We start from the raw sequence: 15885 nt of genomic DNA, 5'->3' as shown, positions 1-15885 counted from the left end.
TATTTACAAGTCATCACTTTTACAAATAAAAGAAGGCTAATTGGAATAGAATATCAAAAATATACTATATTTTCCTGTTAATCTATTGGTCTGCATTTACATTGCTCGTATCTATTTGGACATGCCATATTTTTGTCCCGTGCTAGTTATCACTGTCAATTGCAATTTCTAGGTAATCAATCAGGTAAGTACTCTACAGGAAGGCTAGAGCAATCTGTGCAGTCCTTGGGGATAAAGATAATACCAGACACTGACGCTGACTGGAGGTGCGGGTGAGTATTTATGAAGTGCTTGATGGAGAGTTAAGGGCTAGTCACAATACACGTTTCTTTCTATTGACAGCCATTCATGCATGCAAATGCAGGAGACCAGAAACGCAAGCTTATGCTTCAAAAGTTCAAGTTTGGTTAACTCTAACCTGCAAAAATTTGTATCTCGTGAGGACGTGTGACCTCTTTGCTGAATTAAAAGAACACAAACTTAAAAGCAGCAGGTTTGCAGTGTTGCAGGAAAGATGAGTAGGTCATGTATTTTTACATTTTGCATTTATTATTTGTTCTATGTTGAATTAAAAAAAGGTGCCACAGTGCGTGATGTAATATCTCATTCATTGCAGTGTCCAAGGAAATTCCACATGCCTAATGTAGCAATGAGGAGGCTCTTCAAAATAAGAAATTCTTTAATTAACCAGATTAACTCTTATCCCGTCAGCTTTTTAAAAATAGTAGTTGCCAGCCACCGGCAGCATTTTTGACTATTTTCACAAAATTTTCATGTCCCCCAGAATATTTTGTTACATGAATGTCTGAACATGCTGTTTTATTTTAGCTAATGCATTATTTTCTTTTTTTTTTATCAACACTTGAATGTGGCTAACTTTCATTAAAAAAGCAAAATTTTGAGCAAAAAGCTGAGAAAATGCGTTTTTGTCAAAGACATCCATACATCCAGATCGGATTCAGAAGTATGATCAAAACAAAGATGGATTAGATCGATTCCATCAACACCCCCAAAACTTCAGTCATATAGCTTGTGGTGGGTCGACATTTCATTCAGTAACATGCCTAATGACATGTTTTGATTTATATGCTGTTTAAAGTTGATGATCTTGTTATTTTACATATTACATATCTGCTTACATGCTATCGCTTGTTTCTGCCTCTTCTTCACATGTCTTTTGATCAGGAGATTCTGTAATCTTTCATAAGATGTGTAATACAATGTAATAATGTGTAATACAGTCACTGCTGGAAAGGGTTCAAATATGCAAAATATGCTGGAAAACGAAAGAATTTGCAGGACCTGAAGGATTCTTCTGAAGAACATTGGGCAGTTTAACTGCTCGTACAAACAAGGAACTCAAGAACAACCATCACAAAACAAAAAATAGTCGTGGATCATTCAGGTAACAGCACACATTAAGAATCAAGGGTATATATATATATATATATATATATATATATATATATATATATATATATATATATATATATATATTTTTTTTTTTTTTTTTAAATTCAGCTATTTTTTGTGTCTTGTGGACTATATGTTACATATTTTATGTAAAATATCTTATTCAGGACAGTACTAAATAAAAAAATAACATATTTTGTATGATCCTTCTTAGTGTATTAAAATAACTAGATGTACCGCATCGCGGTACAAAATATGACCGCCGCTCAGGCCTGCACTGGCTTTCCACAAAAATAAATGACGTGGAGTAATTTGGCTGTATTGCGTGTTTATGTATATACCTAAAAAAAGTAATAGTATGTGTGCATGTCTGTCTGTGTGTGTATGTGTGTGTGTTTGTGTATGTGTGTGTCTGTGTGTGTGTGTGTGTGTCTGTGCGTGTATGTATGTGTGCGTACATGTGTTCGCGTGTGTGTTTGTGTGTGTGTGTCTGTGCATGTGGATTTGTATGTGTGTGTATGGGTGTGTGTCTGTGCGTGTGGATGTCAGTGTGTGTGCATGTTTGCGTTTGTTTGTATTCCTGCATGTGTGTGTGTGACAGTATCATCCTAAACCAGCAACCCTTCGCTCAACAGCACCATCTACAGGCCGATGAGTGTACAGTCACTAAATGTGCACATAAATGAATTTATTTTATACCCCCCCATGGATGAAATTCATGGCAGACCCCGAGTGGCCCCCGGGGACCAAACGAAATTTTTCCGTAGAAGTCTAGTGGGGCTACATGCCCACCCAATTTCATGTTCCCCGGTGTTTCGGTGTCCCTGGTATCGTTGACGAAAAATTTACGGGGGCCCCAGCGCAGGGGGGGGGGGGGGGAAGTGGCCCCCGGGGACCAAACGAAATTTTTCCGTAAAAGTCTAGTAGACCAACATACCATAAAAATTTCTTCATCCTCGGTGCCACGGTTCAGGTAGTTATTTAGGAAAAACTGCATTTTTTTGGGTTTGGGGGGGCCCAGCGCGGGGGGGGGGAGTGGCCCCCGGGGACCAAACGAAATTTTTCCGTAGAAGTCTAGTGGGGCTACATGCCCACCAAATTTCATGTTCCCCGGTGCTTCGGTGTCCCTGGTATCGTTGACGAAAAATTCAGTAAGGTGACGGGAAAAAAAACAAAAAAAACTTTGACAATCCCTATATGACCGCTTTCGCTAGCTATGCTAGCGGCGGTCATAATTAACATTGTGCAGATTCTGCAAGGTGTATGTAAACTGTTGAGCCTGTGTTGTACAGTATATGGCAGAATATATGATAATGTAATACATAGGCCTATATAAAAATGCTTGGACTTGAACTTCCATAAACCCGTGGTATGGATTCAAACATTCTGACAGTGAAGCATGACTGGAAAGAATAGGTGTGTTCGACTTCATGTGGCGCTGCGTGGACCAGTTGTTGTATGACATCAAAGTACAGTGAGAGTGATTTAAAAGGATACGGAGCTGTCTGCTCTCCAATCGCTCTCGCATTACTTCATTGTCATACACCGATCAGTCTGAGCAGCACCACATGAAGTCAAACACACCTAAAATGAGGCCTCGTTTTTAGTTGATCATGTGATCACAATATACTGTATCTTGGATGGCCTTGGGGTGAGTGAGGTTTTTCGATAAACTATGACTTTTGGTCAAGACTGTGTCTGAATGTGATACCTTAAGGAAGAAAGATAATATATAGGTAGACAACTAGGTTACAAAAGAGCTTCTGTCTCTAAACTGAAATACTTTTATTCTTTCAGTCTGATTTTTTTGTTCTGAAAGCTTGATGTGAGGTAGAGGAAGAAGCTACATGGCCCTATGGCCAGATTTTACCAATGATGTGACATAATGGAACAGCTGCAGTGCTGCTAACAGACTCCTGACTGCAACTCCAGTCACCCTCATTAATACTCTTTCTATTATCGACAGTGTCTCTGGGCCAATCTGTAGTTCAACGATTTGTCGGATTCACCCTTTCTCTCTCTGTCTCTTATTGCTGTGCTGCTGGTAAACCCCTAAGGTATCTCATTTGCAAATCTATTCTCGACCAAGCAAACGGGCACGCACCATTTTTTTCTTTGTCATATCTATAAGGCATTTTGTTTATCCCTTTCTCTCTCCCTCTATTTCTGTTTTTCTCAGGCAGTGCAGTCCAAGGCGGAGCCAGGGAGATGGAAGACCGAGGCAAAGTCAGGCTGGAGACTGGAGAGACCAAGGTGGCGCCAGAGAAGAGGTTTGTAGCAGTATATTTTCACAGTATGATAACCCTCTCAGAAAATATCACGGTTTCACAGTATACGGTTAAGCAATCAATTATTATTATCATCAGTTTAAATGACTGTTAAATTAATGCAAACTTAATTTATGACTTAATACAAGTACATGATACAAAATGCTGGTAATCAAATGAATGCATAAAACTAGCAATTTAATTAATGATTTAAAATGTAATCAAATGAAAATGTAACAACTTTTATCATTTTATTTTTTGCCAAAGTGCTGCACAACAGAGATTTACTACATTAAAACATGGACAAAAAGTTATATTCCTTAAATAATGTTTGAATAAGTTAAATTCTGTCACTGTAACATTTTTATTGTAAAACAATTTATTGTAGCCTAAAAATCGATGCTGGAATCTTAAAGACTCCCTGCAGTGAAAATCAAGTTTTTAATGTTGTGTATGTCTGTGTGGTGTTTTTAATATGCTTTAAGATAAACCATGTTCAAATTCACAAGTCAACACCATAAGGAGTTATAAGTTATAAGCTCTTGCCAGTGAACTCCTTAAAACTGCAGTGAAAAAAGATGGTCTCAAAAACGTGGTTTGAAATCTCCGGTGTTCTCTAAGTCACAAACTACCTCCCATCAACATGCGGGTAGGCTAAAGCATATCATTAACTATGCTCTAAGTCTCAAAAGAAGCCAGATTATCCTGGTATATTTTTCTGTTGATATTAAAAATCAGGTAGATTTAGCAATATAGCGGGTGAATTATGATGTATATTACGATGTTAGGATGAACTGCTTTCTCTACTGACCTTGTTGTTCAAAGCGTTTCTAAGGATGCAGATTTTTAGAAGGCAGCTGTCTGACTTTGAGATGGCGAATGGGAACATAGTTTTTATAACATTAGCAAAACATTATTAGGCTAGCTGTTTGATAACGTAGTCAAGCAAAAGGCTAATCATATTAATTACCGTTATGTGTCCGAAGTTGTAAAGAGCGATACACAAAATGCATTATCATACATCGACTTGTAGATGAGCCTGTATAATTCATTCTTCCACTTCTTCTGAATCAGTTTCTGGTTCAAACATATATGGCTGAATTAAACCAACATTTCCACTTGCCATTGTGCAGCGTTTACTACAGTAAAGATGACCGAGCAGATGGGAGTTTTTCTTTCTCAAAAATGTTCTGAGGGCAGAAAGGAAAATAGTTTACAGATTCAACCAATGGAATTGAAGCAGAGGCGGGGTCAAGACTCTAGAAGTTTGAACGTGTGGAGGGAATAGTCGGAATACTACTTCAGACAGATGCGTTATTGACTGTTCATGGGAGAAGAACGCATAATTATTGCAAGGTAAGTGAATTTACTATATAGGCTATATTGTGTTAAAATTCAACATCCTCCAACGTTTACTAAGATAATGAGCGAACATTAAAAATGCACAGAACTAACAACAAGCATCATCTAAATATCCTATCATAATGCATTTTGATTCGACTGCTTCATCAGTACAACAAACAACAAAGCTGTGGGGTAACTGGAGTAGGCTAAAACATGTTTTTCCAATGCTACCTTGCTGTCTGTGAAGTCGATATGCGACAACAGAACTCTTCAAATATCCGTGACATTTTATTGATCAAAAGTATTGCCTATAGAGCTGGTAAGTCCCGCCCCTTCCGTAAAACCCCGCTGGACCTCAAAGTTGAAAAACCGTCAATGCAAGTGAATGGGAGAAAATAATTATTTTCTGATCCCGTTTGAATTGTGCCATGAATTGAACATATGTTGTCCGTGAATTTTTTATATAACTTTTCATGTTACGAGTTTGACAGTATATGGTATGATTCTTTGGCTAGCAGTTATGGAAAAGACATAACGAGAAAGACTACATGTCGCCTGTTATGTTTGGGTAAGGATCACACGGACACAGGGAGTAGCATCAACTTATCATAACTTTTACTACCATCTCATTGTCTTTTCAGACCCAAGTAAATGAACGCATACATTCGTCAGGCATAACAGAATGATTCAGCACAATCGATCGAGTATGCATTACTGAACACTAACTCAATGCATTATTAAACCCCATTGAGAGAACACAACATTTCCCCCCCTCCTACGGGTTTTCAAACATGAAATGTTGACACAAAGTCCTGTAAGTGCCCCGGACGGGAACGAGTGCGAACAGGCCGCGGTGAAAGACTAGGATGAGGCTGGGCAGACTGTGATGGGCAAGCACACATCTCAGCTGGCAGGTTGATAGGAATATCTGGAGCCTGTGCAGGCACTATCTGAGGTGTTGGCTGACTCGCTGTGTTGTCCTGCCAAGCTGAGGGTGTGGCTTGAGATGTGACACCTGTTGTATGTGCCGGGGCCGGTACTTTACGGAGACGGCTTGCATGCCACCGCGTGCCGTCACTGAGCAAGAAAGTGGCTGGGCCCAGCTGATGACTAACTTGGAGAGGGGAAGACCAATACGAAGCAAGTTTATGGTCTCTGTGGGGCCTGCGAACCCTGACCCAATCTGCGGCCTGTATGTCAGGGTCCTTTGCGTGTGCTGAGAGATCGAATTTCTGCTTCATCCGCCTCTGCTGGCGTTCAACAGAGGCCTTGACCCTTGGTAGTGGTCCCTGAGGCAGTGCTGGGCTGAGCCTGTCAAGGGGAAGGTGGAGCTCACGGCCAAGCATAAGGAAAGCTGGAGAGACCTCCGTTGTAGAGTGTTGGGTGGCCCTGTAGTGCAGCAGTGTGTGACGGATGGCCTGTGAGAAGGTCCATCCCTGGAACAGGTGTGCTCTGAGACTGTTTTTCAGCGACTGGTGGAAGCGTTCGACGCCCCCGTTAGCTTGGGGATGATAGTATGCCGTGCGGATGTGGCGAATACCCTTGTTTTTGAGGTATGAGGTGAACTCAGCTGAGATCAGCTGCGGGCCATTGTCAGTAGTGATAGTATTTGGGAGGCCCCAGCGGGAGAACAGAGAGTCCAGAAAGTTGATTATGACCAGAGAGGTCACAGAGCCGGTGGCAATGAGTTCGGGCCATTTCGAGTGCAGGTCATAGACAACCACTAGGAAGCGTTGGTGATGAGGAACTCCCTGTATTTCACCACATATGTCCAGCTGCAGGTGATCCCAGGGCTGTGATGGCCAAGCAAGAGGTTGTAAGGGTGGGGGGCCTGGTGACCCGTCTTACCGCTCAAGAGACAGGCGGCACAGTCTTTCACCAAGGCCTCAATGTCTTTATCTATCCCTGGCCACCAAACCCGGTCTCTGCAGCGTTGTTTCAACTTCACAATAGAGGACATTGTGAAGTGGCCAGGTGGCCCTCATGAGCCATTGCCAAGACACGTGCACGTAGGGTGCTGGGGATGACTGTGCAGAGGCCGCGTGCCACACAGGTGTCGTTCCAGCAGGACAGCTCCTGCTTTATTCTGGAAAATGCTGCCAGCCCCTCCGATATCTCCTGAGGCCAGCCATTCAGAATATAGACACGGAGCTGAGAAAGAATTGGGTCCTGTTCAGATGCGTCCTTCAGTTCTTGTAATGATACGACGGCCTGTAGGGGTGTGTGTAACATCTGGACAATGTCCCGTTCCACCTGGTCCGTGTCGGTGTGTGTGTGTATGGCAGGGTGGGGTGGAGTAGCGCGGGACAGTAGGTCAGCCACAACGTTGTCCCTGCCAGGGGTGAACTTCAGGTCAAAGTTATACTGGCGAAGACGGTCGGACCAGCGGTGTAGCCGCAGTGGTCTGTGGCCTGTCCCAGACGTAGAAAGCAGTGCGGTCAGGGCCTGGTGATCTGTCCTCAGGGTGAAGGAGCGGCCATAGAGATACAAGTGCCACCTCTCGCAGGCCCAGATGCAGGCTAATGCTTCACGTTCCCCCACCGAGTACCGTTGCTCCGTCTGATTGAGGGCCCTCGACGCAAAGGCGATGGGCTTCTCCACGCCCCGCTGAGTCTGTGACAATACTGCTCCTATGGCTGTAGCCGACGCATCGCAGGTCACCAAGGTGGGGCTAGAGATATCGAAGTGAGCCAACACTGGAGCTGTGGTTAGCTGCACCTTGAGTGCCCGCACTGCCTCAGAGCATGCCTGTGACCATATCCAAGGCTCATCCTTACGCAGCAGACGTCGTAATGGGGCAGTGGTAGCAGAATAATGTGGGAGGAACTTCAGATAGTAGCCCGTCATGCCCAAGAAGGAGGCGACCTGTGCAGCCGAGCTGGGTTCAGGAATTGCCAGTATAGCATCTACATTTGACTGAAGTGGTGTGATGCCATCCGCCGACAGTCGGAAACCCACATACTCAATGGTCGGTGCAGAGAAAACACATTTTTCAGCATTGACGGTTAGTTTGTGTTCAGCTAGGGCTGCAAAAACTCTGCTGAGGCGTTCATCATGACTCGCAGGGGAAGGCCCATGGATAACCACATCATCCAGGTAAATGGCCACCCCCGGTATACCAGCCAACACCGACACCATGATTTTTTGAAAGCAGCTGGGGGCGGAGCTAAGCCCAAACGGCATGCGTGTATAACGAAACACACCTGCATGGGTCACAAAGGCTGTGAGGTTTCTGCTGCTGGGGTGAAGCGGCACTTGTAGGTAGCCCTGTCTGAGATCCAGTTTAGAGAACACAGTTGAGCCATGGAACTGAGCAGTGAGCTCTTCAGAGGTAGGCAGTGGGAACCTGTCCGGGATCACTGCCTTATTCACTGCTCGCAGGTCGACACACACCCGTAGGGCCCCTGATTTCTTCTGAGCTACCACCAGGTTTGAAACCCAGGGCGATGCATCCACTGGTTCGATAATGCCAGCGTCCAGCAGCTGCTTAAGTTCAGCTGAGACACCATCACGGAAAGCCAGAGGAATGCGGCGAAGTGGTTGAATGACTGGTTTAATGGCGGGGTTCAGGAGAGGTTGGTGGGCAAAAGCAGTGAGGCAACCCAAGCCTTCAAACAGGGACGGCCATTTTTGCTGCCAAGGCGTGGAGACTGTCAAGATCGCGGCTCCCTTTGTGTCCACTAGGGAGAATCCCAGAGCCGAGAACAAATCCAGACCCATCAAATTGGCCCCGTGACGGGCAACATGGAAGGTAAAGTTGGGTACCAATTTGTTGCCATACCCAACAGTTACTTGCAGGGCACCCACTAGGTCAATTTTTGAGTCGCCATAGCCACAGAGTGAAGCAGAGGGTGGCGAAAGTGGCAGCGACCTGAAAAAAAATCTGTATGTGTGCATGTTCAAGAGAGACACACTGGCACCTGTGTCCAAAAGCAGTGGGATGCACACATCATTTAGGCGCACTGAGCATGCTTTAAATGAGACTGGTCCAGAGTAGACATTGTGAATTATAGTGGGTGACTCAGCTGGAGCCGAGCGACAGACTGAAGCAAAATGGTTGCGTTTGCCACAATTGCGACATGTTTGGCCACGGGCTGGGCAGTTCTGTGCTCTAGACGGATGAGATGAAGATCCACAGTTATCACAGGGCCGTGACGCTAGTGTTTGTGGGCGTGGCCGAGACCGCTGCGGCAGCGGGCGTCTCAGTAGCATAACTGCAGAGGAGTCTGCTGCCGCCAATGTGTCGTTCTGGCCGGGCTGTAATATTGATGGAGGCACGGGGGAAGGGGCTGGGTAATCCGTGATTGTTTGCTGTTTAGTCAGCGCCGACGCACATGCAGCTGCACTCTCTATTTGTAATGCAATCGTGATTGCTCGGGATAGTGATAGATCATCCGGTTCTAATAGCAGAGTTTCACGTACTTTCGCGTTGTTGGTATGTTCAATTAACTGGTCGCGAATCATTTCGTCCTGCAACGCACCGAACTTGCATGTGCTGGCCAATCCACGCAAGTTGGCTACGTACTGTTGCACTGACTCACCGGGCAGCTGTTGTCTTTGGCGGAACAGAAACCGGCGCAAGAGCGCACTCTGTGGGGCCGCAAAGTGCGCGGTCAGTAGTTCCACGGCTGTGTCATAATCGCTTGTGGCACCTGACTCAAGTGTTCCCAGCACCCGCTGACCCTCGGCTCCCAAGCAATGCAGTAACAGCGCCTTTTTGCGGGCTGTGCTCACGTCAGTCAGCCCCACTGCCAAGATGAAAGTTTCGAAGGACTGTAACCAGCGAGTCCAGGGAATTGGAGGCTCGCCAGGTAGAGCGAGGAAAGGAGCAGGAGGTGGTAGTGCGATATCAGCCATCCTCGTCGCCAATGTTATGTTTGGGTAAGGATCACACGGACACAGGGAGTAGCATCAACTTATCATAACTTTTACTACCATCTCATTGTCTTTTCAGACCCAAGTAAATGAACGCATACATTCGTCAGGCATAACAGAATGATTCAGCACAATCGAACTCTATGCATTACTGAACACTAACTCAATGCATTATTAAACCCCATTGAGAGAACACAACATCGCCTATGTGACGTCATCCCATAAAGTTGACTTACCCGTGGTTTTCACCAACCTCAACGATTTTGTCCTCTCTCTGAAAGAAGGCGGTGAAGTGCACCAAAGACACAGACATGTTAAGCGGGATCCGTGAGCTAGTCCGTGTGCTAGTGGTGTTGACGTTTCAAACGCGTCGAGAGTTGTAGTCCACAAAGTGCTCTCACACAAAGTCTAACCGTATAAAACTTCTACACGCTAAATTCTAGCATTCTTTACACGAAAAGTTATATAAAAAATTCACAGACAACATATGTTCACATTCATGGGACAATTCAAACGGGACCAGAAAATAATTATTTTCTACCATTCACTTGCATTGACGATTTTTCAACCAAGAGGTCCAGGGGGATTAGCGGAAGGGGCGGGACTTACCAGCTCTATAGAGAGCCTAAGTCCCTCTCCTTCCGGTCGACCACAATGGGACCTTATTTCGGAAAAATATTGTATGGTAGTCAATGGCGAGAGACAACAAATATTTTGATCTCGTTTGAATTGTGCCCTGATTTACACATATGATGTTTGTCAATTTAAAAGATACATTTTAAAGTCAAGAAAGTCGCAGCTTGATGTAAAACTGCTGAGGTATAAGACTGTGAAAATACGTAATTAGAAAGACTACAAACCCAGAAGGCGCACATGCGACGTCATACCTTTTCTCTCAATGAATGAAGCTAACTTTACTGAAGCTAACGTCTGTCATTTTTTCTATAGTCTTACCTTATAATCGTAACGTTACGCCGTCATGCCTGAGTGTTTTGAGCCAGAATACACACATACGAGCAACGGATCTTGTGACGTACATAGTGCGAGACGAGAGATGTAGTTCATTGAGCGATTTTCACATAAAACTAAACGTTACTCTTCTGTTTTATGACAAACTGCGACTTTCTTGACTTTCATAATTACCTTTTAAATTGACAAACATCATATGTGTAGTTCAGGGCACTGTTCAGACGGAATAAAAAGATAAGTTATCTCTCGCCATTGACTTCCATAGGCTACATATTTTTTCCGAAGTAAGGTCCCATGAGCCGGAAGCGGAGGGGCGGGACTTAGGCTCTCTATATCTCCCGCAATATCACTGCTGTATACTGTATACTGGCAGTAGTACTCAATAGACCTTTTTCACAACTTCCGTATTGGTTAGAATCACTAGTGTATTACGCTCCGCTCTCAGGGCAGGATAGGCTTACTCATTATAGGTTCAAATCGCTGAATTGAAAGAGAAATTAAATATTAATGAATACACAATTAATCTTGCATAAATAGTCGACCAGCTGTGTTGGGTTGGTAATTTAAGAAATGTTAAGAGATACGTCTGGCAGAACTTTCATATCGAGTAGCATATATCCCCCAAGAACATTAAAGTAATCATAATGGCCATCCTGCCTGCCAAACAGCAGTTATAAAATCATCAACAATAAAATAAAAAATGTCTGTTTTAATATTCAAATTAAGCATGAAGTATAGGAAACAATACACCTTTACCCCATTCATGATCAGATTTTATTTGTTGATTTATGTTATATGTTCTTGTTTTTATTTCTTTAGTCATGTCATATCTCACTCACTTCAGGCAAAATCATTACAATACTTCACAGTTCATGAGAACTTTATTGCAAACCATTCCAAGAAACCCATTCAGACATTCCCTGACTTCATGCCATGATAGTTGCTTGATTTCTCAGTTTTAAGCACATCAGTAATCAATAAACACATACTGGGTAGCTTGTGGCTGAAGTTTATTTTCTACCAGTATGTTTTACCATTGTTATTGACTGTTTTTTTTTTTTTATTTGTTTAGTACACAGGGTAATCTTTAACTTCTAGCATAAGCAACTGCAGCTGTGAAAGGTTAATAGCATTTCCAAAGACAGCTCCATCTACAAAGATGAGTTATAAAAGTTTAGACAAACCACCTGGTGCTGTGAGGTGAACTATGACCATGGAGACTTTAACATCAAGCCACTATTGATTGGAATAGAAATAACCTGTGATCATTCCTTTATTTAGATGTTCAATAATTCCAAGAGCTACATCTTATACTGCATGTTCATACAGCCAAACCAGCTTTGATCTGAAATAAAAAATAAAAAATCAAGGAGTAGTTTGAAGACATTGGTGTAGACATATTAATCTGAGTTTTCTCATTCACAATGTCAGTGAAAGTACATGAGTGTGCTGTCATTTTTTTTTTAAATATAACATTTGTAATCCAAAGGGCACAGCCCTTATCCATTTTTAGTTGAAACTTGTGGTGCAACCTAGTTTGAGTCTGTCAATTTTAAAAACTTATGAAAGTCAAGTCACTTTTATTTATATAGCGCTTTTTACAATTCATATGGTTTCAAAGCAGCTTTACAGTGATAACAGGAAGATAATGCAACAACGTTTGTTTTGGCTCTACAGCAGATCTAGAAGAAAAAAGTGTCATAATCCCTCTTAATAAGTTCAGTGTTAGTTAATTTATGTTGTAAAAAGTTTAGTTCATTTATCTATACAGCCGCTCTGGAGTAATAAGTGATGTCATCATCCAGCTCAGCTCAGTTCTCCTTCAATGGTGTCAATGAGAGCAGATCAATAATATTGTTAAATATTTAGTGTGGAATTTTAAGTGTCCCCAACTAAACAAGAAGGAACCAAAACTCCATCAGTTGACAGCACGGAGAAAAAAACCCTGGGAGAAACCAGGCTCAGTTGGGGTGCCAGTTCTCCTCTGGCCAGTGAACGAACAGTGCATGATTATGATTCAGGCAGCATTACAGGTCAGAAGTCAGATAGGATCAGAACATTCAAAATATTTATCCAGTTTCATCTGGTTGAAGATCGGAGTCATCACACCGGTATGGAGACGGGTTTGTTGAGGCCTTCACAGGGGATAGTCTAGTTGACACAAACTCTGCTGACAATTCAGGGATGTTTTGTGGACATGTCTAGGCGCATGTCCACCTTCTGATCTTAAAGGCACAATATGTATTTTTTTTGCTTTAAAAATATAAAAAATCACTATATCTATGTTATATATTTTTTAAAGTTGTGTATTTACATTATCCCGACAGTTCTACCAAAAAGACTCAGGAGGATTCTCGAATGAGATAGAATTTATTTTATGAAAGGTTTTACAGACAAAATAAAATAGATGCACGACAAGCTCCGTCTCAGTTCTTTGGCGTAGGCCCCGTCCTCTGTCCGGGTCTGAAAGTTAGCTTGTAGGTCCTGCCTGATGATAGAGGCAGGGGCGGAGCCTACCCCCTGACGAGTGGACGGGAGCCATTCTGGTGGTGGTGGGGAGGATGGGGGGAAACTTTACTACGACACCTGCAGGCAACAAAATGGGGCGGTAAGAACAGTCTTATATATTTGATGTCAGGCTGTGATTGGTAGCGTGTAATTGTGAATTAATGACGTGACAGTAGAGTCTTTCTAGTAGAACTTTCGCTTACGCTTTCATTTCCAATTAACTTCTAAATCCAGAGAAATTAATATTTTAATTCGAAGACACGGACCGTGTCTTTATTTCCGTTATGTCGCAGTCAATGGCGTCATATCCGCGTTGTCCCTGGTTTCCGCCTATGGTGCCATGGTAACGTACTTGGTTACTTACGTAACCTCGGTTCCCTTAGAGATAAGGGAACGAGTAACTGCGTTGCAAACGCTGGGGAAAACTCCTTTTCTCGAGAATATTGAAGCCTTTATTTTAAAACGCATTGCTGCAGCACATGCGAGAGCTAGAAGCTCGCGTGAGCGTGCTAATTGGCTTGTGCAAAGCAACTGCACGAACCAATGGCGGATCAGCAGAGGAGCGCGGACCAATCAGGGCGCTTGGCACTCTGCCAGAGTCAAGCGCGCGAAACCGCACGTGACAGAAGAGTATAAATATACAGAGAATCCGCCATTTGACAGGTTTAAATCTACTGAAGCGAAAAGACACCTGCCATAAGAGACAATAGCACGGCAAGGCAACGCAGTACTCATTCCCTTATCTCTAAGGGAACCGAGGTTACGTAAGTAACCAAGTACGTTCCCTTACGAGAACGTTCTCTCGTACTGCGTTGCAAACGCTGTGGGAACGCTATTTTAAAACGCCGTGCTTGTCAATCTTTGGCCAATCTGACTCACCGAGAGCTCCAGGAAGTACAGAATAGCCTAGGATAAAGAGACCGAATCTTCGGGCCCTTAGATATCCAAACAGACAAAAGCTGGGCCAAGGCCAGTCTTAAGAGTCCCACAACTCAAAATGACAACCAGTGTCTGAGTCAAAACTAGTCTGGGTCCACAGAGCCAGCGTTAGATAGAGACAACTTATGCCTGCAAGGCAGGTACTATAAGTTATAGAGGTTTACAGATGCGGACGGAACGGACCAGCCGGCCGCCGCATAAATATCCTATATAGGTATTTCCGTAACTAGTCTGGGTCCATAGAGCCAAGGCCTAGCTAGAGAGGATTAGTACCTGCGGAGCAGGGGCTTCTGGATTGTAATGTCTCACAGATGTGGACGAAATGGACTAACCGGTCATCGCACGAATGTGCCAGAAGGAATGTCAAAACTAGCCTGGGTCCGCAGAGCCAGAGCTTAGATAGAGAGAACTCGTGCCTGCAGAGCAGGAACTTCTAGGTTGTAAAATCTCACAAATGTGGACGGGACGGACCATCCGGCCGCCGCACAAATGTCCTCGATAGGAACACCACTCTACCAGGCCCACGAGGAGGCGACGCCTCTCGTGGAGTGAGCTCTAACACCTATGGGACATGTAAGGCCCAGTGAGGTGTAAGCCAGAGCAATGGCATCCACTATCCATCTAGACAGCGTGAGCTTCGTGACGGGAAGACCTTTGGTTCGGCCCCCGAAACAAACAAAAAGCTGTTCAGACTGTCTGAAAGAGGCTGAACGCTCTAAATAAATTCTCAAAGCTCTGACAGGGCAGAGTGTGAGAGCATCACTGAACTCTTCTGAAGCGGGAAGAGCTGACAGAGAAATAACCTGGGCTCTGAACGGAGTTGAGAGCACCTTAGGAATATATCCATGTCTTGGCCTAAGGATGACCTTAGAGTCATTGGGGCCGAACTCCAGACAGGAAGCGCTAGTAGAGAGCGCCTGTAAGTCACCTACTCTCTTGACTGACGCCAGTGCCAAAAGCAGGGCGGTTTTCAGGGAGAGAGGTTTTAGGTCGGCTGACTGAAGTGGTTCAAAGGGAGGTCCCTTAAGAGCCCGTAGAACCAAAGAAAGGTCCCAGGCTGGGACAGATGGCGGCCGAGGCGGGTTAAGCCTTCTGGCGCCCTTAAGGAAGCGAACTATAAGGTCGCATTTTCCTAAGGAGGCTCCGGCTTCCAATAAATGATGTGCGGCAATGGCTGCTACATACACCTTGAGAGTGGAGGGGGAACGACCCGCATCCAGCATCTCTTGGAGAAAGGATAGCACTCTTGGTACTTCACAAGTGTGTGGGTCGAGGTTTCGAGCTAAACACCAGCTGGAAAACACTGACCACTTATGGTGGTAGAGGCGTCTGGTAGACGGAGCTCTAGCCTCCCTGATAGTATTCAGGACGCCCTCTGGGAGGTCCTGGGGTACCCGTTGAGTGACCAAGCGTGTAGGGCCCACAAATCGGGACGGGGATGCCAGATGGTCCTGTTGGCCTGAGCCAGGAGGTCGCGCCTCACTGGGATTGGCCAAGGGTCTGTCACAGACAGCCGTATCAACCCCGGGAACCAAGATTGGGTTCGCCAGAGGGGAGCTATCAGGAGCAC

This window comes from Scardinius erythrophthalmus (genome assembly GCF_964197995.2).
Source record: "Scardinius erythrophthalmus genome assembly, chromosome: 16".
In the NCBI taxonomy this organism is placed as follows: Eukaryota; Metazoa; Chordata; class Actinopteri; order Cypriniformes; family Leuciscidae; genus Scardinius; species Scardinius erythrophthalmus.
Note: the sequence above shows the minus strand (reverse complement) of the source record.